Source organism: Triturus cristatus, chromosome 2_1 (genome assembly GCF_964204655.1).
Source record: "Triturus cristatus chromosome 2_1, aTriCri1.1, whole genome shotgun sequence".
Lineage (NCBI taxonomy): Eukaryota > Metazoa > Chordata > Amphibia > Caudata > Salamandridae > Triturus > Triturus cristatus.
The window spans coordinates 255,657,883-255,683,237 of record NC_140581.1 but is presented as its reverse complement, the minus strand read 5'-3'; positions in this window follow the sequence as shown (position 1 = coordinate 255,683,237).

Genomic DNA, 25,355 nt, shown 5'->3' with positions numbered 1-25,355 from the left:
TGGGGTGGGGGCATGGGGTGGGCGAGAAAGCTTCATTGTTGGATGGTCTTAGATCGAAGCCACGGTGAAGCAGGGTCGTTAGGCCCTTTGTGTGAAGGCAGAGCACAGGCTGTTCTGGTGTAAGTGGGACTGTGCTGAGCTCCATCCCCCTATCCTGCCAGCTCAAGGCGCATTGAGGCAAACCTAATGCCTCTATTGTGTGACTGTCTGGGACGAATTCACAATGTCTAACTATCAGCTACACCCAATCGTGTGACCCAAGACAGGCTGGAGGCACAAAGGGCTAAGGGCAGGAAAACGGCAGCTTTCTAAAAGTGACATTGTCAAAACTGTAATGAAAAATCAGACCTCACCATTAAAGAGGGCATATCATTAAATTCATGGGTACCAAACATGATATATATACCTGCTCCCAACTAGGAATTACAACGTATTAAATGTAATAAGGAATCCCCAATGATGACCTATGGGAGGGGTAGACATCACAGCTGTGAAAAACGAATTTAGGCGTCTTTCACTACCAGGTCACAAAACTTAAAAGTACATGCCCAACCTTTTAATTACACAGCACCCTGCATTATGGGCTACCTATGGGCTACCTTAGTGGTGACCTATCAGCGGCGGTTTGCTCAGAATGGGGATAGTGGGGCACAGGGGTTTAAATGAACTTACCTTGTCCGCCCCGTTGCTTCATGCCTCTCGTCCATCTGCTGGAAGCACCGGAAGCACTCAGGCTTCCGGGCTCTCCCAGCCAATCATGACGCTGCAGGAGCAGCTTCGTGATTGGTCTGAGCATCCTGTTTGGACGCTCAGGCAGTGCCTGAGGAGGCTGGGCATGTTCTCCATGGGACTGTGCAATACAGCCCAATGGAGAACATTCCAAGTGCGCCTGACGGTTTGGCCGGCCCTCTAGGGGTAGTGCTAACCACTCCTCTCCTGCTCTAGCATCATGGAGCCAGCCCCTTCGACTACTGCTTAGAAAAAATAAAATTATAATAACATCATGTTATCAGGGGCGGTTCCTGCATGAGGGTGTAGGGGGCGGAGCCTCACCAGTCTTGAGTGAAGGAGAAAAAGATTAAAAGACGGTACTGAGGCAGGGCTGTCAGGTCTGGAAGTAGCAGTGCAGCCCAGCTGTGTACAAACACATGCTGCGCATGCGAGGTGGACGACCTCAATATTGCCCGAATCCCGCATGTGCAGAGTGCACCTGTGAGGCAGAGGGGAGGGCAACGAGGTGCTGCCTAAAGCAGCAGTTTTTCCAGGGCTCCGGTCGAGCACTCAGCTCGCCCGGATCTGTGACGTAGTTGGGAATATGCTTCTAGGATCCCGCCTCCTCCTCTGCCTGGCTGACCCTTGATACTGTCAGTCTATGTGAATAGGTGGGATTTTCAAGTGCCTTACGGAAGGCTTCCGCTTTTGCCTCCTGTTCATCCTTTGGATCTCTGTCGTCACCAGTCAGCCCTCAGTGTGGCCCATCAGATTCCCGACTCACATGCTACCAGGGCACGGAGCAATCGATGAGGCAAATACAAGCTGAAAGGTGAGTACAAGTGCGCCTTGCCTCCTCATCTATCAAGCTGCCTTAGAGGTCTCTGCCTGGTTTAATTTGCCTTCGGTTTTTGTTTCCTGACCTTATTTCTCTCTAATCTCCCCTCCGGTCCCTAATATTTCCCATCGGGATTCGGAAACCTTGTCAGCTCCCCTGAGGTCCCCTTCCTCATCCTGCTATCGCATTGCATTACTGAACCCCCCTCCTTGCCGCGGCTGTTCGGCCTAGCGCCGCGTGGTCCCTGACTGGAAGATCCTCGGGGCACGGGGGCAGCCTTGAGCAGTAAGCAGTGAGTTAAAAATCACTGCTTGTTTAAAAAACAAGTTTGAAAAAAAAACCACTGCTTGTACATCGGGAGAGTTATATAGTCTGGGTATGGGATGGGTCCAGTGAATGTGTGTTTAAATATGCGTGGGTCACAGTGAGATGCCAACTTACAAACGTGAATAATCGCAGTGCCAGGCCTTTTGAACTGTTAGGTGTTGGAAGAGGAGACCGCAAAATGTTTTTCTTTTAACCTTTTTAATAATGTTGTTAAAGGAAAACATGTGCGTTTTACTAATGAGTACATTTTCTGTGCGTAGTGGTGATGGGCTTTTGACTGGCTTGGTACCTGCCTGCCAATGAAGTGAAAAGTATGCTTTTATTATTTATAGCTGTGGTCCAACGCTTCAAGGAAAGCAGGAAAATATTTCCTTTATAAATATGGGTTGCTCTTGAGTATTCAGCCCACATAGAAAAATGATGGAAGATAAACAGCGGGGTGTTTGCTGAGGGTCTGTACAGATACTAAGAACTGCTAATGACTATCAGGCAGAGATGATAGACAATGGGATTTTCTAAACTTAAATACATTTTTCTGTATCTCGCACAATGAACTTCATTGCATTGTTAAAATTACATAGCGCTTTCAACACTTGACCACCAGGCCTAATTTGTAACAGGTTCCTCTACGTCCTTTTCATGTCCTAACGGCCTGCACTTGTGATGAATTGTGCAGCACCCACAAAACAGTTTGTCTCTTGCTGTGAAATATTTTCCCAACAGAAAAAAAGGCATACACTGTATCGATTAACACAATGGTAAGCCTTCCTTGCCAGAGTTAAAACGTTTACAGAAGGGGCTCAACCCACTGAGTTACCTGATCAGCATATTAATGCCTCTGTTAAGTTTCGATTGGCACCAAATGTGTTGGCATAATCACAGTCTTTCCACTAGACCAAAAAAATGTAATTCCTTTGCGTATCAGCGAATCTGATTTTAATCATTTGTATCAGAGGGTACTGCCATGGCTATTTCGTAATATCTGTAGAGGAGATGTATCATATATATTGCTAAAGGTTCAATAATCTGACCACAAATGCTGTCTGATCTCTGACCAGATGTAATCTCTCTGGGCCCGTGATAATTTGAGTATTAGCATTTCTCCCCAAGCCTATACATTTTTGTTTGTCTTTGGTGTGCATGGCTTTTGCTTTGTATATCCTATTATTACCTTGCATAAGCACAGCTTCTAAGCAGCCTGTAATACATATAACTCCTTTTCACACCATATAACAAAAAAAAAAAAAATAGCGGGAAGAAACTGAGGGAAGTCAAGCTAGGACTGGTGCTTACGCCTCTCCACTTTCAAAGTTCACCAGCCGCCACTGCATGTTATTATAATTTTCTTTTCCTTTTTTGCACTGCTACAATAGCAGTGGAGCGACGCTAGTCCAACTTAGCGGAGGAGACGCCACTGTGACCTATATGTAATAAAAGGGGAGTTTAAGGCTTGGCAAGGGGTTTTAAAAGCCTAGTTGACATGGAAGTTTAAAACTGCATTCAGGCTACGGGGGCAGGCCTGGTACATGTTTTAAGTTGTTAGTTAAATGGTGGCACAATACGTGCAGCAGGCCCACTGGTAGATTTTAATTTACAGGCCCTGGGTATATAGTATACCACTCTACAAAAGACTTATAAGTAAATTAAATATGCCAATTGGGTATAAGCCAATGTAACCATGTTTTAGGGGAGAGGGCGCAAGCATGTTTGCACTGGTTAGCAGTAGTAAAGTGCACAGAGTCCTAAGGCCAACAAAAACAAACTAAGGAAAAAGTGGAGGGTAAAAGGGAAAAACGGTTGGGGGTAACCCTGCAGAGAGAGCCATGTCCAACAAATACCACTTGGAAATGTGCTGCGTAGACAATTATGCAATCACTCCTGGTTTAAATGACTATCTAGAAAATACCATTACATTTTTTTTTTAAACAGTAGTGCTATTGGAGGCTTTTATTAGAAGCTTAGCTAGTGGAGAACATATTAAATAATGGTAGCAAAATGTTAATATGGCAATAGAAAATAAAAAGAGTATGAAAAGTATGAAATGCGATCAGGGTGTTTTCAGTTTTTTCTTTTCATAAAACTCCTTCCTTTTCATAGGGAGTCTCTGCTACTGATAATAAGTAAGGAGAAGGTCTTCCATAATAAGGGGTGGACTACTGTAGTTACATAACTGTGAGCAAGCTTGTGGCACACACAGATCATATAGTCCAGTCCATGGCAGCTGGCAGTATTATCGGCCAGAGAAACTTTGGCGCAGTAGCTCTGCGAAATAAAGAATCCTCCTTTTTATCTTAGACCGAGTATACAGACCTGTATGTAGCGTTTCCGCAGGAAGAACGTATGGATGTCAATTCACCAAAATGCCAGGGGTACTGGAAATGTCATCACACGCCAATTAACGTTTCACTCACACACACAAACACACAATCACTCATAAACCCACTTTCTCTCATATAAAAACACTCTCATCCGCAAGCATTCATATAACATACATTTAAAAGCATTTTTTACTTACTTCAGCTACCAGATAGGGTCATATTCTAGCCAATAGTAAATAATGCAATATTATTCACTTAGTGCAATAACAAATTGACAGAAACCAGGAAAGTGGAGCCCCAACTATCATACATAAGGTCGAGCTGTCCCTGTGTTCCTGGCACTGATTTTGCCACTCTGATGCTAGGGGTCGAAAAGACAGTGCCAGGGGTGGCAAGGGACAAGCTAGGGTTTGCAGCTGAGACCCTTGGAAACCTCTAAATGATGTCCATGGAAGATCACGAGAAGGTGCCCTTGTGATACTGCCATGCTGAGTATATGTAAAAGAATAATAACACTTAAGAATGCACTCTATCACATAATATCTATGGAATAAAAAGCATAATATTACAATGTATAAAAATATCAGTACCATACTATTACATGGATAAGGCCGTGAAAACAATGCGAGGTCTGGGTCAAAAGTACCAGGTGAATGGTGAACACCAGTACACAATTAGGCATATGCACCACCAATGTCAATGTTTCTCACAAATACGTTTTAACGGGAATTTTCCTGCTACAGCCTTTCTTTGTGGAATAATTTTCCAGTTCAATGGTGGCTGTGCAGGATTTTTCATTGGAAAAGACCAATTTTTTAGGTCGAGCATTCGAGACCTATTGTAATTTCTTATGTTGGGTTAAAGACATCCCCCATCTCTTGATTTGTTTGTTTCAGTGTCCTTCAAAAATCCATGTTTGCCAGTGGTCAGTCCTGCCTGTTTGTCCCTCCTTTCTCTCCTTTGTTCCTCTCATGCAGCAGGGACTAAGTACTGTCTCATCACACTACAGGTCTTTGTCTGTTCTCTGGGGACTACTTTTTGTCTTGGTGTCCTGCTCTGTTTCTCTTTGCCTGTGTGTAGTTTCGGCACCATAGCTGATTTAATTTAAATATAGTTTTCCTCCCTCCCATCTCCTCCTAATTACACAGTTTTAGTGGGGGTACGTGTTTCGCCATGCCTCCTTCTTCGTAGGTTATATGTTTTAGGCTTTTAGCATTTTTCGATGTTGACGTAATTTGGGCTATTATTTAGTAGGATTGGGCTTCTTTAGTTTTTCCTAGCTCAAGCACGAGGACGTGCTCTGCTTACATTCAGCCGTCAATGCCCACTTTCACTTTCGGAGCAGCCGGGACAATGACGGACGTTTGTTTCCAATTCTATTTATTGGTACCAACTACTATCTTAGTCTGTGGAAAGTTGCATGAAGGTGGTAAGATGCCAGCGAGTTAAACACTGGTTTTAAATATCAGCGTGATGAAAGTTGTTTGAATTGTCAGGTTAACTCGTCATTTCATTGGTGCTACATAGATTTGGCAACGGTTGCGCGCGTTCAAACACGCGCTGCTTTTTAAAAAAAAATTTTTTAATTGTAACTTGCCTCTATATTGGGGTTAGGAGCAAAACTTCGGAGGCATGCGCTTTACGAAAACTTGAGGTCGTTCGGACTCTCACCACATTCTACTTTCATGTAAAAACCATACTTGTCAGTCTCATTTCTTGTTCACTTTCCAGCTCAATGCTGCTTCCGAGCCCTGGCATGATTTATACAGCCTGGCAGTGTATAATCTTTCCTATAAGATATACAGGCCTCCGGAGGTTTCCTGTCCCTCCTCGTCGCAACTGACAGCGTTTGTACTCCTCTTCTCTGCTATTTTCCTTTGTAATGAGATATTGGGCTTTTGCTCAGCGAGAGGTGATATTTCTATATTTGCAGCGCAACAGGCTAAATTACCAGATCTCAATGCCAAGGATACAAAAAACAAACCCGCTGAAAGCGTGGCAAAAATATACACGGAGCTTCTTTGTTTTGGGCAAAAGTTATTAAGAAGGTATTTGGGGGCATATCTTCAACAACTGGCGATAATTATCGCTAAGTGCACTTAGCGCTAGGATAATTATCGCCGGCTATCGCTTGTTTTTATCTCGGAGATAGCGCGCTATCAGCGACGTTTATCTCCAGAGCGATAAAAATAACCGAGTTAGCTGCCAAATGTGCAATTATCGTTGGGATTCCAGCGATAATCGCACAACGTTTGGCGCTACGTTGTTGATAGGGCAGGGCAGACTTAACCATGATATCCACCTTCCATTGGATATCATGGCTAAGTCAAACTAAAAGCAGGCGTAAGGAAAGTAGCGATAAACGCGGTTAGCGCTACTTTTCTTATTGCTATGCTTATTAGCGTGCCCATTGATAATCGGAGAAATGTCGGTTAGCAACATTTCTCCAGTTATTTTGGGAAGGAACGCCCACTTTGCATCTCATTAGAGATGCAAAGGGAGGCGTAGGGAAAAAGGGTGTTAACATGCGATTATGCATGTTAGCACGCTCTTGTTAATAGGGCGAAAACATTATCTACGCTTTTCTAGCTTTTAAAGCCATAAAAGCGGAGATAAGGCCCTTGATGATATGCCCCTACGGGAGTTCAGGTTTAATTTAGGAAGTCTTCTGCTGCAAATTCACTCAGTTACATCGCGGAGCAAGGCGGCATTCAAAACCCAAGTTGAAAAGGCTTTATCATCTATTAAAAAAACATGTTTATGCTGTAGTCATAAATGTGTTGCGCAAGACCAAGTGAGAAACAGAATGGTACTGAATCCTTTTGCTTTATAAATGTTGATTTACTTTAGAAAAAGACTGTCTCTGATTCCAGGCAGTCCACAGTTCTAATCCAAAATGCACCCGTAGCCCTATGCTGTATACAGTCTGTAATTCTGATTCAGGTTACGCCTGCAGAAAGAGTTTGCTCATAGTCCCAGTACTTATTAGAGCAGAGATCATTGGTAGCGCCTGGTTCTGATCCTATACCGGGCAGAGTCCCTGAACAGCGTCTGCTTCAGACCATATGCGAATGTTGTGGATGTTAGAAAAATTGCCTTAACATTTCTATAGTAGCTGCATGTAGTGTCGCTCCAGTGACGTGACAGGAGCGCAGAAAGGGTTAATAAATGTGTGTGAACGGGGGGCTCGTGGCTACACCCCTTTCACAGACCGCGATAATGGTTAGACCCCCGTGTTTTTTTTGTTGCATATTTATATAGCGCGAACTCGACCCCAAGGTATTGGAGGCTTTACACGAGCACCGTATTTACATTACACATTCATGCACGGGGTGATTAAGTGATTTTCCCAGAATCACAGCATGTGGACGCGACCCCGAGGCTCGAACCCTGGTTTCCAGCACCAAAGTCGGCAGTCTAGCCGACGGACCACATCCCCTCGTTAACAAATATTGGGATCTGCCAGATGTGCTGGCCTCTAGGGGGACCTTGTCTGCGAGGAGTGTCAATAATCAGCCTCACTGCGTTCAAATATTTCTTTGCGGGCCACACCGCACTGATAACCGGCGTCCGTTTATATGAATTACCGGGGCCCCCTTGGCAACACCATCTCAAGGGCCCCTCCCGACACACCAGCTGCAGTCATATTCTTGCTCAACGCCACTAAGATGTGCCGGGCTCTGACATGTAAAGCCTCACTGAAATGCCTGGCATCATAGAGAATTCTCGAAGAACTTGCTCAGCTATGAAAAGCTTTACGTTTTTGTACAATTGTTAATGTTGAATGTGTATTCCACAATTTCAGTTTCTGCACCGGAATAGCTCTTTTGTTTTGGTTTCGTAACATGATATCCATTAGAGTCATGTGTGAAAATATATACGTTTTAGCCAGTGCTTGAAATGGAAAAATTGAAGTGCAGGTACTCTGTAGCAGAGTACCTGCTTGTTTCTGAAAAGTGCAGGTACTCTCCAATTAAAAGTATAGCATTTCTCTCGAGAAGTGCTGGTACTCTCCCTCTCAAAATAAACAAGCATTTGCAATGCAACAGGTCACGCATTTACGTGAGTTTAAGCTAATGGCTAATGACAATGCGTTTTATTTATGTTGCAAAACCAAAATATAAATAAAAGATATTGTCATTTACAATTCCAATAGCTCAAACTTGCGTAAATGCGAGACCTGTTGCATTGCAAATGCTTGTTTTAGTTTTGCTACACTGTACGCAGTATATGAAACTCACCTTACCCCATTTCCTTTGTGGTAGTGTGCCTTATGTAGAAAAGATGAAACCTGGCTAGGATGTCAGGGAACCATCCACAAATCACCTTTGCTAATTGGATCCAGCCCTGCCGCTGCCTGCTATCACAGAAAGCCCAGGAAAGAGATGCCAACACCAGGGAATGACACTTTCTCCTGATTGGGGAAGTGTTTGATTGTTGGATAAAGCATTGATTTGTGCTTGGGTGTGGTTTACTGGCAGCGTTACTGAAAATCAGCTCAGTATTGCTCCTTGCAAGCCAGTGAATTACATTAGCAAAGAAATTGGCTGTAGCATGTACAAAATGTCCTGTATGCTCTCATCAACCTCTAGGGCTAGAAAGAAGAGCAGTGGGAGTACCCTGACTTGGATGAAGAAGAGGTGAGATGGCCCAGAGAGATGGAAGACAAGCATTGGCATAGCCAATAGGTCTCGCCTTTGGGACCTTATAAGTGTTTAGCCATGCAACAGTTGCATAAACTAAATACTTCTAAGGTCCCAAAAGCGAGACCTATTGGCTATGCCAAGTGGCCGTGCAGCCGCGAAAGTTATAGTGATCGCGATCGGGATCACCATCAAACATCAAACATCAAAGCGGAAAGTGAAAGTATTTGCGGTAAAGCGCGGCGCGCGCTCACGCACATGCACTGTAGCTCTAGGCTGGCCTGGTAGCACTTTTTGGAGCCCTCTTAATAAGTCTCGCCAGACCAGCGCATGCGCTGGGTCAGGCGAGACCTAAAAAAGGATGTCAAGATGATGAAGAACAAAGCCCAGTGGACTGAAGCCTGTTTGGACCACTGTTTGAAGAGCTGAGTGTTGTGTTTATCATAGCGCGCAGCGCAAGTGCAGTATGTTTCTAAATGTAAACTTGTTTGGGCACGGACCCTGGTTAGACTCTATAGATGTTCTAGAGTCTGTGTCCGTGCCGGGGAGAGTTCTTGGGAGACAGTTACGAACCTGGCTCCAGTCGTTGGTGGACGTGTTTTCTTGTGGTGCTGTTCAACAATAAATCTTCAAGTCATACGTCTTGATTACGAGCTTCATTCATAACACTGAGTTATCCATAAGCACTCAGGAGCTTGCTGCCATCTGCCAGGATGGTTACAAGAATAAACTTCCAGAAGTCGTGGAGCTGCAGAGATACATTCCAGGACTGTTCGTGAACCTCTTTATTAACCCATGGTGGCCAAATCTCCCATACATCTGCTCACATCGGATCACAAAGAGGATTTCTTTCCTCTCCATCCAAGGTCTTTCTCTGTTGGCCCTGATTCCCGATCCACTAGAACAACCTTCTTAGGTGAAACTGACCCTTTCCTGAGATATCACATTTAAAGTCACAGTTGCCCACTGGCTTAAAATTACAATTCCCAATTGGGAAAGGTGAAGACACCTGTGTGTCCAGCAGAAGCACCCGGACCCAGGGCCTCCCTTTAACTGAACATCTTGACTAAAGGCAGCCAGTTCCGAAATAGAAGGCTTTGAATTTTGGTATCCCAGGTGACTGTTGTCTGGGTGCCCATACCAACTCGCATCCATACCCTCCTGCAAAGGTATAGAACCGGTTGTGACTGCATCTGGTGCACTTTTACAAAACCTTAAAAAGTTTTTTTTTTTTTTTTTTTTTTTTTGGTTTTTATAGAGCGCATAGTCACCCTTGAGTATCCCAGCGCTAAAACCTCGAACTCCTAAAGGGGGGCACAGGGAGACTTCGAAGAAAAATCAGGGAAAAAGGAGGGTTTTGAGGGATTTCCTAAATTTTAGGAGGTTTGGTTCAGCTCTGAGGTTCGAGGGGAGAGCGTTCCATTTTCTGGCCGTTTTTACCGAAAATCTCCGGCCGCCGATGCGGGTTTTCTTCACCCTAGGGACAATGATAAGGTTTCCCTGTTCAGACCGGAGCGCTCTCGACGGTCTGTATGGAGTGATCCAAGTGCTCAGAATGGGGGGACCCGCGTTGTGCAGGACCTTGTGTGCCAGACAGAGGGCCTTGAAGGCGACTCTTTCCCTCACGGGGAGCCAGTGAAGTTTTCTCAGGGCAGGTTTGGCCGATGTTCTTGCTGGGGTGTTTGTGAGCAGGCGGGCTGCGGCATTTTGGGTTTTTTGTAGTGTTTGCAAGGTGGCTTCCGGTGCCCCGAGGTAAATAGCGTTGCTATAATCCAGCCTTGCTAGCACTAAACCTTGAATTAGCAGGAGGCGGGACTGGAATGGTAGTAGGGGGAGCACCTTTCTGCATGATCTCAGGAGCCCATAGCAGATGCCGGCTGTTTTCCTAGCCTGTGTCCGGAAAGTGAGATCTGTCTCTAGCCACACTCCCAGACTCTTAACCTCTGTCTTAGGGGAGGGGGGGTCACCCATACAGGCGGGCCAGATGTTAGGGGGAGACTCGGAGTTTTGTGACCGAGGAGCAGGATCTCTGTTTTTGACCCGTTAAGTTTTAGGTCAGAGTCGCCCATCCATTGATGGACGGTGGATAGGCAGTCTTGCAGGTTGGAGGGCTTTAGCTTGGGGTGAGAGAGGGTCACTACCAGCTGAGTGTCGTCAGCGTAGCTGACGATCGTGACTCCGAATGGGGCGACCAGCTCCTCCAGTGGGGCCATATACACGTTGAAAAGTGTGGGGCTCAGTGAGGAGCCCTGGGGCACTCCACACTGGAGGGGGATTGAGGGAGAGCGGCTTTCTCCTTCCCAGACTTGGAAGGAGCGTCGGGAGAGAAAGGATGTGAGCCATCTCAGCGCACTGTCTTGTACGCCAGTGTTCTCCAGGCGCTGGGCTAGGACCTGGTGGCTGACAGGGTCGAATGCCGCGCTAAGGTCCAGGAGGACCACTGCCACTGATCCTCCTGAGTCCATGATTTCCCTCGCTTTTTCTACGGCCGCCAGGAGGGCGGTGTCTGTGCCCTGACCTGGTCTAAAACCTGTTTGGGAGTTTTTTAGGAGGTGGTTTGCCTCTAAGAAGTGGGACAGCTTTTTGTTTGCGAGCTTCTCCGCGACCTTACCTATCCAGGGGAGGAGCGAGATGGGTCGATAATTGGATAAGTCCGCGGGGTCTAGTGACGGTTTCTTCAGAAGACCTTTAACAACGGCCTCCTTCCAGCTTTGTGGGACTTCTCCTTGGGCAAACGAGGTGTTAATGAGGGCCGTGAGCCTAGCTGTGATGGTCCGTGCTATGGTTTTAATGAACCGTACGGGAACTGAGTCACTGGGGGCCCCACTTTTCGTGGCTGCTAGAGTGGTTGCCACTTCTTCTTCTGTGACTGGTCCGAATGACGTTAAACAAGGGGATTCGGGTTTGTCCGTGGGGTTTCCTGACGTGAGGGTACAATCCTTGGCTATTCCAGAGGTGGCCTGATTGGTAGCAGGTAGGGAGGAAAGGATTTTCTTTATTTTATTGTCGAAGAAGTTAGCCAGGTTAACGCATTTCTCCTCGGCTGCTTTGGAGTCCAAGAGTATCTGCGGGGGGGCTGGGACATGGAGAAGCTCTTTAAGGATGGAAAAAGTCTCTTTAGCAGAGCACGAGGAATTCTGTATTCTTACCTCAAAAAAAGAGCTTTTAGCGCTGTGGAGGGCTTGTTTGTAAGCCTTCATGGCTGTTTGATAGGTGTTTTTGTCCGTCGCTGATTTGTTTTTTCTCCATGTTCGCTCCGTCTTTTTGCACTCCTTCCTAAGAATGTTCAGGGCCGGGGTGTACCAAGGAGCATGATTGATCCTCTTTACATGTTTAAGAGAGCATGTTAATGGAATGAGGCTGTCTAGGGGGTTGGTGAGCCAGCTGTTAAATTCTCTATCAGCGGTGTTAGGGTCAGTTGAGAGGGGGCCGTCGGAATCCCTAAGCTTCGCTACCCATTTTTCTGGACTTAACTTGTGCCAGCGTCGGGTTAAAATCCTGGTTTTCTGTTTAGGGACCGAGGCGGGCTGAATTTCATAGAAGATGTTTATGAAGTCTGTGCATCACCTCAATGAAAATACAACATTTCTAGGCTGCTTGAGCCCCATCTCCTAGCTGCAGCTTTTTGCTTCATTCCCCACCTTTCTTTTGCTGCATCCTAGGTGTGGAACCTTAGTCGGTGTGAGCCAGCTGACCTCGCATACTAGAGGGGGTAAAGTTTCTTAAAAGCTACAAAAATGAAACATGCCACAGAGAAGACCCTTGAGAGGATTTGCTGTCCTTTCATTGAGCATCAAAAGACACAGGCCAACTTATATTGCCTCGAGCTTTTTCATCTTCTATTAAATTTCTCCCTTTACCATTGTATTTGATATGCCATATAAGTCATCTTGCCTTTGAGGTTTTTGCCACTGAAAAATATTTTCATCTGATGGTTAATTTTCTTATCAGGCCTGTTTTATGACCACTATATTAGTGCATGCACCCAAGCATCCGATTAGTTTGCGAGACTCTCATTTTTCACTATTATGTATTCTGTAAGAGACCCATTTCTCTTTAGTTCCTCTGTTTTTGAGAGGTTAGTATTTAATGCATTTTCCTTTATATTTATAAACGTGGTTTGTCTTTTGCATTTTTATTCTGCTGCTGTATTGCTGGTGGAAATGTTGGACCCTTGTACCACCAACGCTTCCATAGAGTAAGGCTTTAACCACAGGTTGCTCTACGGAATGGCTATTAAAGATATATAGGGGTCGAGTCACAGTGGCATGTAAAATTACATACAAGAGTGCTTCTGATTACACATTACCCGCAGTAAAATACATTAAAGGAAAACAGTGTTCAAAACAATATGGGGCAGATTTACAAGCCCTTTGCGCCTCTTTTACGCCGCCGTTGCGTCACTTTTGTGACGCAGCGGCGGCGCAAAACCAGCGCCATGCTGCGGGGTATTTACAACGTGACGCATCTGGGAGATGCGTCATGTTTTAAAGCCCTGCACCAGAAGTAGGCGTTGCTGCGCAGGGGGGGCGTTCCGTCGCAGGAACGCCTCCCAAAAGTGGCTGAGTGAAATCTACAAGATTTCACTCAGTCACTTTTGAGCTCATGCTGCGTCAAAACCCTGCGCCTGCTTGAAGGAGGCGTAAGGATTGACGCAGCATTGTTAAGATAGGGCACCCCAGAGCCTTGCTGGAGCTGCGTCGCGCTTGCGACGCAACTCCAGCAATGTGCTGCCTTTACGGCACAGATGCGTCATGCATTTGTCCGTTTTTGCCCCATGGTGCGCCGCATTGTAAATGCGGCCCATCCATGGTGGCGGAGCGGTGACACACAATAACTGGCGCATCCCTGCTGATATGCAGGGATGCGCCAGTTATTGTAAATCTGCCCCAATATGTTTAAGAACCATTCAACGTTATCAGGACAGGACCGTCTGCAGAACTGAAGCTCTATCAGGGCCCCCCTGAAAGTCTGGGGCCCGGGGCTGGCGCCCACTTTGCCCATGCCTTAAAACATCTCTATAAATGACAACATAAAAATGGGAGAACACGTTTTTATTTTCGTTGTATTTTTGTTTTTGTTTTTATTCTATCAATAGAAGCAGCATACGTCTTCTTGACCAGGTGTAACAGATATTGCTTGTCGTATTCAAAACAGTACATTACAGCTGTGCAGCTGTGGGAGATTTCCATCAAGCGCATCATAGTCGTTAGGTACATCACATGATACATCAGAATCCGCAGCATTTGAGAAACATTGCAGTCATGCCTAAGGTGCCCTGCTGCACGCGTACCCATGCACAAACAGCATTCATTTCTCATTAGTCGTGGATAAGTATGTCTTCCTGTTTATTGAACCCTTTATATGCTATGTATTTCACATTTTGTGTGGCCTAATATATACATTCTCATTTTCATTTCCCATTTCTTTGCTAATTAAATAAGATTGATCTGGCCCCAAGCAGATTTTGGGTCTGTTTTGGGGAAGAAGTAGCTCATTATATGCACCAGATTGTGTGTTACAGTAAAGCATATCTGTGTGCCAATCTCCACTTGTCAGTGTCGGCCCTCTCGCCCACATCATAGCCGCTCTTCTCTTAGCCAACTAACGGCCTATAGCTATCAACGGTCTGGTAGTCCTCTCTATGCCCAGGTCATACCCAAGTAGTGCCATCCTCGGGTCTGGTTCTAATTCTGCACTTACTATGGTTCCCAGTACATGGAATATTTTACACCAGTACTCGTAGACTCCAGGGCAGTGCCAGGCAGTGTACATAAAGCCAGCGTTTTCCTCGCCGCACCTCTGACACTTCGAGTCCTCCGCCAGCCCATAGCGACATTGTCTTTCAGGTGTACAGTAGGCCCTGTGTATGAGTCTATGACGCCCATTCATGGGAATCGTTTTGGTCTTGTTGCAGCAATATTGCCACTCCTTATCACCGAGGGGACTTCCCAAATCTCGTTGCCAATGTAATCCAACTTTTATCATTCCTGGCCTGCGAGCCTCCTGATCGATCACTAGTGTAGAACTTTCTTTATTAGTTTGAATTGTTAGTCTGACCTTATCAGGGTCGAAAGTATGTTCATATCTGTGGCTCTAACATGTGTTACCCTAGTAGCTCTTGCATTGTGTGTCTAGCTCAACGGTAATGATATCTGGCCAATCCTGTCCTTTCTTGGATGCTGTCCCAGCATCTCATCTTCCTGTCTATAAAGAAATCACCCATAGTGATGATCCATAGGGTCCGGAGTGCCTTCCTTGCCCTCCCGTGGCCCATCGGGAACCACAACACCAGTGTAGAGGATTATCTGGGGAATATAAGAATATCCCTGCTTGTCTGTTGAGCAGCGCACACCAAGCCTGTGTCGTGACCGCAAGCGAGTCAAAAACCCTGTGCCGTCTTGTTGGGTTGCGGAAAAGAGTCTGTGGAAAATTAACCGGGGCAGCCGCATCCCTCTCCAGGTACAGCTGTGGTATGGTTTGCGAACCATAAATCCAATAGTGCGCGAATGTACTCTGAGCTACTCTTTAGCACATCTCCATGCCTGGGGCATATAGACCTCCCTGGTTATAAGGTAGGGTAAGTGAATCCCATTGTACTCTGGGCTGTCGTCCAGCCCAGGCCAATGTGATCAATAGCGAACGCAGTTGTTGTAACATTGTGTGGGATAATAGCAACGGTATATTCGAAAACAAAAATATGAATCTGGGCTGAACAATCATTTTCATAAATGCTACCCGCCCACTAGTGACAGTGGGAGTCTAATCCATCTGTCCACCTCCTCTGTAAGTCTCTGAATGGCCACCCCATAGTTCTCGAGGAGCACCACCGAGGGGTCCCTAAGAACCCGAATGCCCAGATGCCATACTGAGTTGGTTGCTCATTTTAAAGGGAACTTTAGTCTTGGGGTGTTCGTAACGGGAGTTTGATCGACTTATCCCAGTTAATTCGCAGACCTGAATAACTCTCAAATCAGAACACCTCTTCAAACTTGGGGGAGAGATTGATATCAGGGTTGCGGACGTATAGTAGGGCTTCATCATCATATGCTGCTATTGTAAGGTTATAACCAGGAAATCTCAGACACCTGTGGCTATGGTACTCTTGGAGTGCACAGGCTAGTGATTCAGCCACAATTGCATATAGCAGCGATGATAGTGGGCATCCCTGTCTGGTTACCCTGGAGATGCCAAAGGCATCAGATACTACATTGCCTACCCGCACGTGGGCTGTTGATGCTGTGTGTAATAGTTAGACTAGGCGTATGAAGAGGTCTCCCACGCCAATCCTGAGGAGCACTGTGAACATGAATCCCCACTCAACAGAATCAAATGCTTTCTCAGCATCTAGAATCTCAGCTACCGATTTTACCTCTGGGTTCAGCCATTGTATGACTCCGAATAGCGTCCTTAAATTGTGAGTCAGGATTCGCCCCGGGACAAACCCTGCCTGTTCCGGTGGAACCATCCCTGATCAATGGTGCCAATCTGTGGGTCCCAATAGTTTTGCATAAATGTTGGTGTCTACATTCAATAGAGATAGTGGCCTGTATGTGGAGCATAAGGCTTGGCTGCTTACCCGGTTTTAATATTGTGACTATCATGGCTTCTCTTATTGTATTGTGCATTTTTCCAATTTCAGCCATCTCTTCATATAATGATTTGATGTGCGGCAGTAGTAACTCTTGGAATTCCTTATAAAATGCCACCGTCAGACCATCAGACCCTGGTGCCTTGCCAGCTGGCATGCTATGCAATGCAGTTCTGATTTTATCCAGCTGTAAGGGCGCGATCAAGTGGTGCCTATGTTCCAGAGCCAACCAGGATATTTTTACGTGAGTCAGGTATTCGGTCAGTGCGTCATATCAGTCAGGAATGAACTGTATAGTGTTTTGTAATAATTGCAAAACTGCTGTACGATATCTTCTGGAGTGTGTGTGTAGGGGCCTACCTTCATCATCCAACATATCCGTGATCATGTCTGATGTTCAAGGGGGTCTAAGTATACCAGCCAGTGTCGCACCCGGTCTGTCCCACTCTCCTTAAGAGTGTGCGGTTGCATATATCCCCATGTGTTTGATCTCGTCATTGGCTATCTCCTGAAACTCAGCTAGCTTCTGCTTCATATCCGCCATGCTGCGAGGTCCCCCCTCTCCTTGGAGTGTGCCTTCCATCATGGCTATTACTTTCTCTGAGATGTCTAACCTTTCCCTTATTGAGTGGAGTACTCCTGCATGCTTGGAGATTGTAATCCCCCAGACATATGCTTTGAAGGCCTCTCATACCATTGCAAATGTACAGACCAAACCCATGTTGCTTGTAAAATATTCTTCAATTGCTTGCGTCAGCTCTGCCGTAAAGACAGTGTCCAGCAAAGTGTACAGCAGGAACTGCCAGGTGAAGGCCGGAATTCAGCGTGTTCGATACTTTAATGTCAGCTGCACTGGGGAGTGGTCTGAGTAGGTTCTGGGGAGGTGGGTACACTCTACAACTAGTGATTTTAATCCATTAGAAATCACCAATTATATATGCAGGTGTGTGTATTGTGTACAGAGGAATAATGTGTCTATTCCGCCATAGCCCACAAGGCTCCCTCTATGCATCAAATTAAGAATAGCATATGCAACATCTGAGGGGCGCCTGGCAGGGCCTTTGGACCTATCTATATCTGGATTTAAGATGCAAATGCAATCACACCCCCATATCTGTGGGAGATCCGCCTATTGGTGTGCCTTGGCCTCCACAGAGTGATAAAATTGTGGATCATCATAATTCGGCCCGTACACACAGATCACCAAGAAGACCAGATCATCCTTGTGGCACTTCGCTATATGATATATATTTCTGCCTCCTGGATCTTTGTACAGCCCCGTTAACGTCACCCCAGAGCTGCGGCCCACCCAAATGAGTATGCCTCAAGCATGTGATATGTAGCCCACTGCACAGCACTGGCCCTCCATATTCTGCTGCGCCAAAGCATCGTCATCTGATTTGAGGTGCCTTTCTTGTAGGACTGCAATGTCTATTTTATGTCTCAAGATATGCACTACTTTACTGACCTTTCTGTTGTCATTAAGGCCCCTGACATTCCAGGCCATTAGCCTTAGCTTCTGGCCTGTCATCTCACTTATGGCCTCTGGGTCTACTTCTGCAATTGACTCAATTGTAGTACTGTACTGGTGTAACGCCTGGTTCGGTATTCAGATGTATTTATCCCCATATAAAACATAGCAACAGATCCTACCCTATTAGTCCCTCCCACGCTTTGCATACCCCCAACATCCATAGCATTCATGTGACCCACCCTCCCTCCCTTAATCGTACCCAACTGCAAGAACATCGTATAAACCATAGTTCTAGGTGGAGCACACATAAGGGAAGATGTTACCAACTCTCCCGCTCCCTGCCACCTTCCTACCACTCATTTGTTGCACCGATCATTCCCAGTATCAAGGCCGCCACAACCCAAGCACGCTACACTTATTAGAAATCATCGGAAACGTCTTACCAATAGTAGGCATTGGAACATGCAGCAGGAACTGCGCTTCTGTGGGCCCCACACCGGAGTGGGAGAGATGAGGGTATTTCCTTCAAGTCTGCAATTAGGCAGTTCCAGATCGTAAAGTATCTCCAACAGTATTTTGATCCTGATTCTTTTTGCAGCCTCAGTCATCTGTGTCAATGTTCCTCGGTTTCTTGTGTTTCTTCCTTGTCACTTCGGGATCCCCCCGGGGGAGCCCTGTCGTTTTCCAGCTCACTTCATCTGCTTTATAAACTGCATTGCTGACTTGGGGTCTGTGAAGTAGTGCACTCTGCCCTCCAGCTTCATTCTCAGTTTCGCAGGATATTGCATGCTGTAATCTAAGTTTAGTTCACGTAACTTTTTCTTGGCCTGGATGAACAAGCAGCGCGCCTCCTGCATCTGGGTGCAGAGATAAATCTCGGCTCCTTCAAGGCACAGTGTTCCCAACACTCGAGCTTTCATCAGAGCTGTATCACAGTCCCTATAATTTAGCAATCTGGCGATAATTGGCCTGGGGGCCACTCCTGGCACAAGGCGAGGCGCCAGCGATGGAAGGGCCCTCTTCACAACAAATATATCAGAGAAGGTTTCTCTGCCCAACAATTCCATCAGCACTCATCCACATACTGCTCCATGTTGTTTATGTTGATCGATTCCGCTATGCCGATGATTCTAATGTTATTCCTTCGTGACCTAGCTTCTAAATCTCCAGCTTTAGACTGCAGCGATTTCAGGAGGTTATCCATTGTTTTGCATGCTGTAGATTCCATCTGCAATACATCTTCCGCATTTGAAGCACTCTGCTCCACCATGTCTAGTCTCTCGTTGTGTTTGTCCAATCGTTCTGACATCCTGTCCATGCGAAAGGTGAGGCATCAATTTTTCTGTCAATTTTTGAGAGGCTTTGCTGCATTGTTCAAAATATATGTTTCAGGTCTTCATCAGCCAAGGTCTCTGTGTCATCAGACGCTGCATCGGGATCTGAGGTGCCTGTTTCACGAGACTTAGGAATCGTGCGCAAATCGAATTGCAGCTCTGATTGTTGCTTGTCTGGTTTCCCCATTTTACTGACCTTTAGCGGCATCTCCCTTTTACCTCTAATGTCTGTCAATAACTCTCTTTGTTTGCTTCTCCCTCTTTATCCTGTGCACACAGTGTTCTTCCGGTGCAGGGCTTGTTTATAGCCTGTTCCTGGCCACTCTTTGGGGCAAAGTGATGGTGGGTTCGTCCGCAGGGTGTCACCGAGCCAGATCACTTACCCACGGCAGGCTTGGCCATGCATCGTTCAGTTATGATTTGACTGCACTGCGTGCATACTTTTACATGTACATGTTCTAGTATTCTTTCTTAATGGATTGCTTCTATGTTTTTCACTGCCCTTTTTTGAAGCCCATTCATATCTATCTCCTGCGATATAGAGAGCCGTGAAGCCGGCAGAGGCAATCTCAAAGGGGTCCTCCCTGGAAAACTCTCAGGGCTTGCATGAATCCATGATCCTCCAGCCTCCCGCTGGATACACTTCAGCTCCCAGAGCTGTGGCCGTCAATGTCACCTCCTGGACAATGCCGCCACTCCTGGTCACGTTAGCAGGTGGAGCAGGTGGACATCGTGCCTCGCCTTAGCCAGTCACTCTCCACAGGCCTCATGTACCTCTGTCCCAGTCTCACAGCTCCTTTCATGTCTCAGGGCCTCGGGATGTGCCGATATAGTATGGAGTGTATCCCTGCTAACCTCTTGCTGTGCCCGCTAAAGTTTCCGATGTGTCAATCCGAAGTCAGCCAGACCCCAGGAGAGTTCTCCATAGCTATTGCTCTCCATCCTCTCCCCGGATCAGCTATGGCTCCCTGAGCAGCTGCCACCTGCGTCACCTCCCAGGCAATGCCGCCACTCCAGGTTGCTTAGCAGGAGGAGCAGGTGGGTGCCACGCCCCGCCTTGGCCAGCCACCCCTCTTAGGCCTTGTGTACCTCTGTCTCTGTCTCGCAGCTCCTTATGTGGCTCGGGATCTCAGGGGGGGCGCCGATCCAGTATCAAGTGTATCTCCGCGGGCCCCTCGCTCACCTCTCGCTGTGCCTGCAGGAGTTTTCACCAAATCGGTCCGATGTCGGCTGGGCCCCAGGAGAGTTCTCCACCGCAATTGTCGGTTTGCTCCAGGGCCGCACGTGACTCCAAGACTGCGCAAGTGCCACAGTTAGGAAGCCCCAACTACGTCCAGCCTCGTCCAGCCCCTCTGTGTCCTCTGTTATGTTAGCCTCTTTTATATCGCGCACAGATACTAAAAAAGTGTCCCGGCGCAAGAGCCAAATAGCAAAAGAAGAAGGGACGCTTATGAACCACCAAGAACTCATGTCCAAAAGGCATTTAATGGAAGAGTAACGTTTTTAGTTGTTTTTTAAATAGCCTAAGATTATCCATGTTCCGTAACTCAAAGGGTAAGGTGTTCCAATCTCTGGCTGCTTTCACAGAGAAAGAGCAGCCACCTAGCCTCATCAAACGGAACCTACTGACCGCCGCGAGGCACTGACCCTTTGTGCGAAGCTGCCGGGAAGGCTCATAAAACGCAAAGCGCCTTCTGAGGTAGTAAGGCCCAGTCTGATAGAGAGCACCATGAACCAAAACCAAGGCCTTAAACCGAACTCGCTGTTCAACCGGGAGCCAATGAAGTGTTCGAAGGTTCTGGCTGGCACTGGATCTAACTGGCAAGCCCAATAAGGTACTAGCCGTTGCATTCTGTATGATCTGCAATCTTTTCAATTGGTAGGCCGGAAGTCCAAGATACAACGCATTGGCATAATCCAGCCTGGACTGAATAAGTGCCCGTGTTACCATTTCCTTGGCATTTTTAGGAAGCAACGGCAGGAACTTCTTAAGGCGTTTGAGCATACCAAAACACGCCCCCGCTAGTTTGCTGATCTGGGTACTGAATCTCAAATCCTGGCCAAACCAGATCCCCAGGTTTTTAGCTGGACAGCCTGAGGCACTCGGCAAAGGAAAGCCAACCGGCCAAATCTCTACCCTAAAGTTGGAGGGAAAGGCCCCATAAAGAAGCACTTCAGATTTCTCCTCGTTGCACTTTAATTGGGCCTTAGCTAACCATTTAAAAACCTCTGCAAGGCATGTCCTGGCAATGGTACGAGAGAAATCCATTTTACTCCATGTAAAGAGGAGCTGGGTATTAGTTATCTTTTTTAGGGCAGTTCGGTCGTATCGGCACTGCATTTCGCTTAACTGGCTGCCATCTTGGAGTAAGGCAAGCTCCACCCCCCAAAAATGGGAGAACAAGTTCATTGAAACTCGCCTTTGGCTCTGGCCTTTAACGCTGGAGCGGGCCTTTAAAGGCCAGTAGATCCAGCAGCAGCAGGCTCTAAGGCTATATTAGACTATAAGTATATTATTTAGAGTGCGGTGGATGGGATATTTCGTCGCACACTTGGTGGATATCCCATTCACGGTATTACAAGTGCATTATGGCAGCCAGGAAAAATATCAGTAAGACCCTAACATCCCAAAACTTAGGAATCAACATTTCTGGAATGTTGTTATACATTTTGAGAAAGGTAAATGTCTCAGTGGTAGGGTGACCAGATTTTCAGAACCAAAAAAATGGGACGGGCACAATCATAGAAATAGCACTAAATGTTGACATGTCCTTCAGCGATATATAGATGTATATATATGTATGGATGTATATATATATATATATTTATATATATATACATATATATATATATTGATTGTGTCTGTGCATATATACATATATATGAATATACATATGTATATATATATATATATATATTTACACACACACACACATATATATATATATATTTATTTACCTTTACGTTTCCACGGGCTGCCGCGCCACACGACGTGGGTGCTGCTTTACATGAGGATGAGACAGGGTATAATTCCATATCCATGGTCCCGCAATGACCACGAAAAAATTGAAGTGCACACTCGGAGCTCAAGTTTATCTTCTTTTTATAGCCAAATGCTACAAACACTGGACAGCCACGTTTCGGCACGATCACTTTTTTCAATGTCAATATGGTCATAATTCATTAAACATTTTAAAGAAACAAAGAAAGGGGACAGTTCATTAGTTAAATAGTGCAGCGAAATCGACAAAGTTCAAATCATTCGCCCCCAGTTACACAAATGTATTCATGGGCTGGTGGGAGAAGCACGTGGCCAGAGCAGACAACAATGAAAAATGGATGGATAAAGTGGCCCTGTGGGCCCGTTATATAGATGATTTATTTATCATCTGGAGAGGCACACGTTTTGAGGCTGAAGAATATATTGCTTAATATATATAATATATATATAAGCTGAAGCTCTGAGTGTGCACATAATTTTTTTCGTGGTCATGGTGTGACGTGGTCGAAAACGCGTCGTCCTAGCTGCCAGGAATAAATCGTACCTGCTGAATCAACCTTGTGGACATATATATATATATATATATATATACACACACACATGTGGGAGTGAACCTTTATAGGGGCCCGCCGGTGCTGGGGTTCTCCCTTTCGTTCTCTGGTCCTTGGACTAACAAAATAGAGGTTGGCACGGAAGCTGTAATATCAAACAATACATTTATTATCACTCATGAGTGGGACTACATCAATACAGAATCCTCAGGCAGTGTATGAGGTAGTAGATGGAGTACAGAAACCATGGTGCTTATTTACACAGTTTGTAGCTGAGTAAGCATGGAGACTCAAAAAGAGGCGGTACAAGTATACACAAGAATAGCTATTCACAAATATGGACAAATAGAAATCACTTAGTCAACAGAATGGGAGGAGTAAGAAAACTGCTTACATCAGTTGGAATAGCCTGACAGTTACACTCTAAAACAGGTGCATTCTAGCAGCTACAGGCCTTTCTGAGCATGCGCAGTGCTCTGGCTCAGTACTGAAGGAGTTAACTATAGATGATGACTCAGGCAGAATAGTAAAGCAGGCAACAGTGAAGACGGAAGAAGCACATGGCTAACGAAAATGGATACCAGAACAAAATGGCTTCAGCTTATGCTAACAGCGATTTCTGCCGATTTCCACAGACGACCCTTTTAGCATTAGCTGAAGAAATCTCTATGATTTAGAAGGAACAAGGCAAACATCTTGCACATCAATTTTCATCATGTCGCTAACTTCTTGGTCTAATACATATTGGGCGTTCACATTCTTGATGTTGTGTTTGGTGGGGATACAAGTGGAAACACAAAGGGAACAAAGCATCGGGCCACATTGTATGTATAGACAGCATGAGAGCAGGATCGCAAAGACTATAGATAGGATTGTCAACAGTTTCCAGCCCCAGTTAACAAACAATATCCATAACCAGACAGTTAAAGTCAGTGTTCCTGAATCGGAATGCATTTCAGCAGCTATCTTATGTAACTTAGAGATTGCATCAAAAACGGAAGGGGCGTGATCAGGGATGTAGACACAACAACTGCTCCCGATGATGCGACATGCACCACCACGATCAGCTAACACTACATTGAGTACCATTCGGTTTTGGAGCACCAAAATTCTCGCAATTTGCAGTTCTTCTGTGATGTTTCCAAGTGCTATAGCTGTTTGGTTGGTTACAGCCTCTACAACACGTGTCAAGTGTCTGATTTATCGGCTTTTTAAGGCAGCACCAACAAAGAAGAACAATCGCAAATTAATGTCAATATATTGCTGCAGTGCAGTATCAGTCTGATCCACCTCATCGTGATTTATTGTTCTCTTTGATCGGCTCTTTGAAATGTCATTATACAGTTTATAGTCTTTATGGTAAGAGGCAGGAGCCAAAAACACTGGTGGTAGCAAAAAGGACACATAACAAGTTCCCGACCAACCAATGGGTAAATGATAGTATCCCTTATTTCCGCAGATAAAATATGTATTGTGTGATGACATAAAACTGCTGTTGTTTACTCCAGTAATATTCAACACCAGAGTACAGTCGCTTTTCCCCACAGGAATACTTCCAATACTGTTCACACACAGGTCTGCTTGTGCTCTAGTAACAGCTATAACAGGAGGTCCATTACCCTTGACAGTTCGAGTGTTTGGGAAAACATAGCGTATGGAGGAGTTTCCTCAGCGATACTCCTCTATTTCCCATACAGTTCCTTTAGCTTGTGGATCTCCTTCCTCATCAGGGTAACAAGCTCTATTCAGTTGAGCATTCAGTCTACCTACATCAGCTTTAGTAATGTTAGCAACTTCAGATGCCTGTAGTGGCGCAAACCAGGCCCTACAAGAACCATTGTGTGAAAACGGCAAAGAAATGAAAGGAGTTCCTCCCTTTCCCTGATGAGCTGCCATCATTCCACACACCCAACAGTTGGTAATGTTCATAGCATTATGGGTGTGATGCAACATTTGAATGAACGTATTATTGAGGTAAGATGTTCTATGCTGCTGCTCATGATAGGGAAGGTAGAAGTAATGATACTCAATGGAGACATGAGTAGTGACAGTCAATATATTTCGAGCAGGAGCCACTTCTTCTACAATCCAAGTTATCACTGCCATAATGATAATGACAAAAGTAAACCCAACAATGAACATAGTCGTTCGATCACAAATTCTCGCAGCAGTCGATGTCATCTCCATAGGCATGTTTATCTCGACGTCGAACAACAAAGCAGATGGAACCCTAAAGTCCTGGGCAGCCGCTGATTTCTTCACTGAGTTTGAGATGAATATCCCTACCGGAGTCCCGCCCTTTGTAGCTCAGACTTCACTAACCCAGGACGGTGGCTCAGCCAGTCTTTTTCAACAATCAAGTATCTCTTTTCCGGGGTCGCAGCTAATATCGAGATGCACCAGGGATCGTGTGGTCCGGGAGACTTCCTCAGGTTCTTTGGGGGACGCAGCTTGGCCTCCCTCTGTGTTCATGATGTGACGGTGATCTTTTAGTGCAGCAGGTTCCACCAATGCAGATGGCACCCTCTTGCAGTGGGTGGAGTGGACCCAGTTCTTCCGATTGGTCA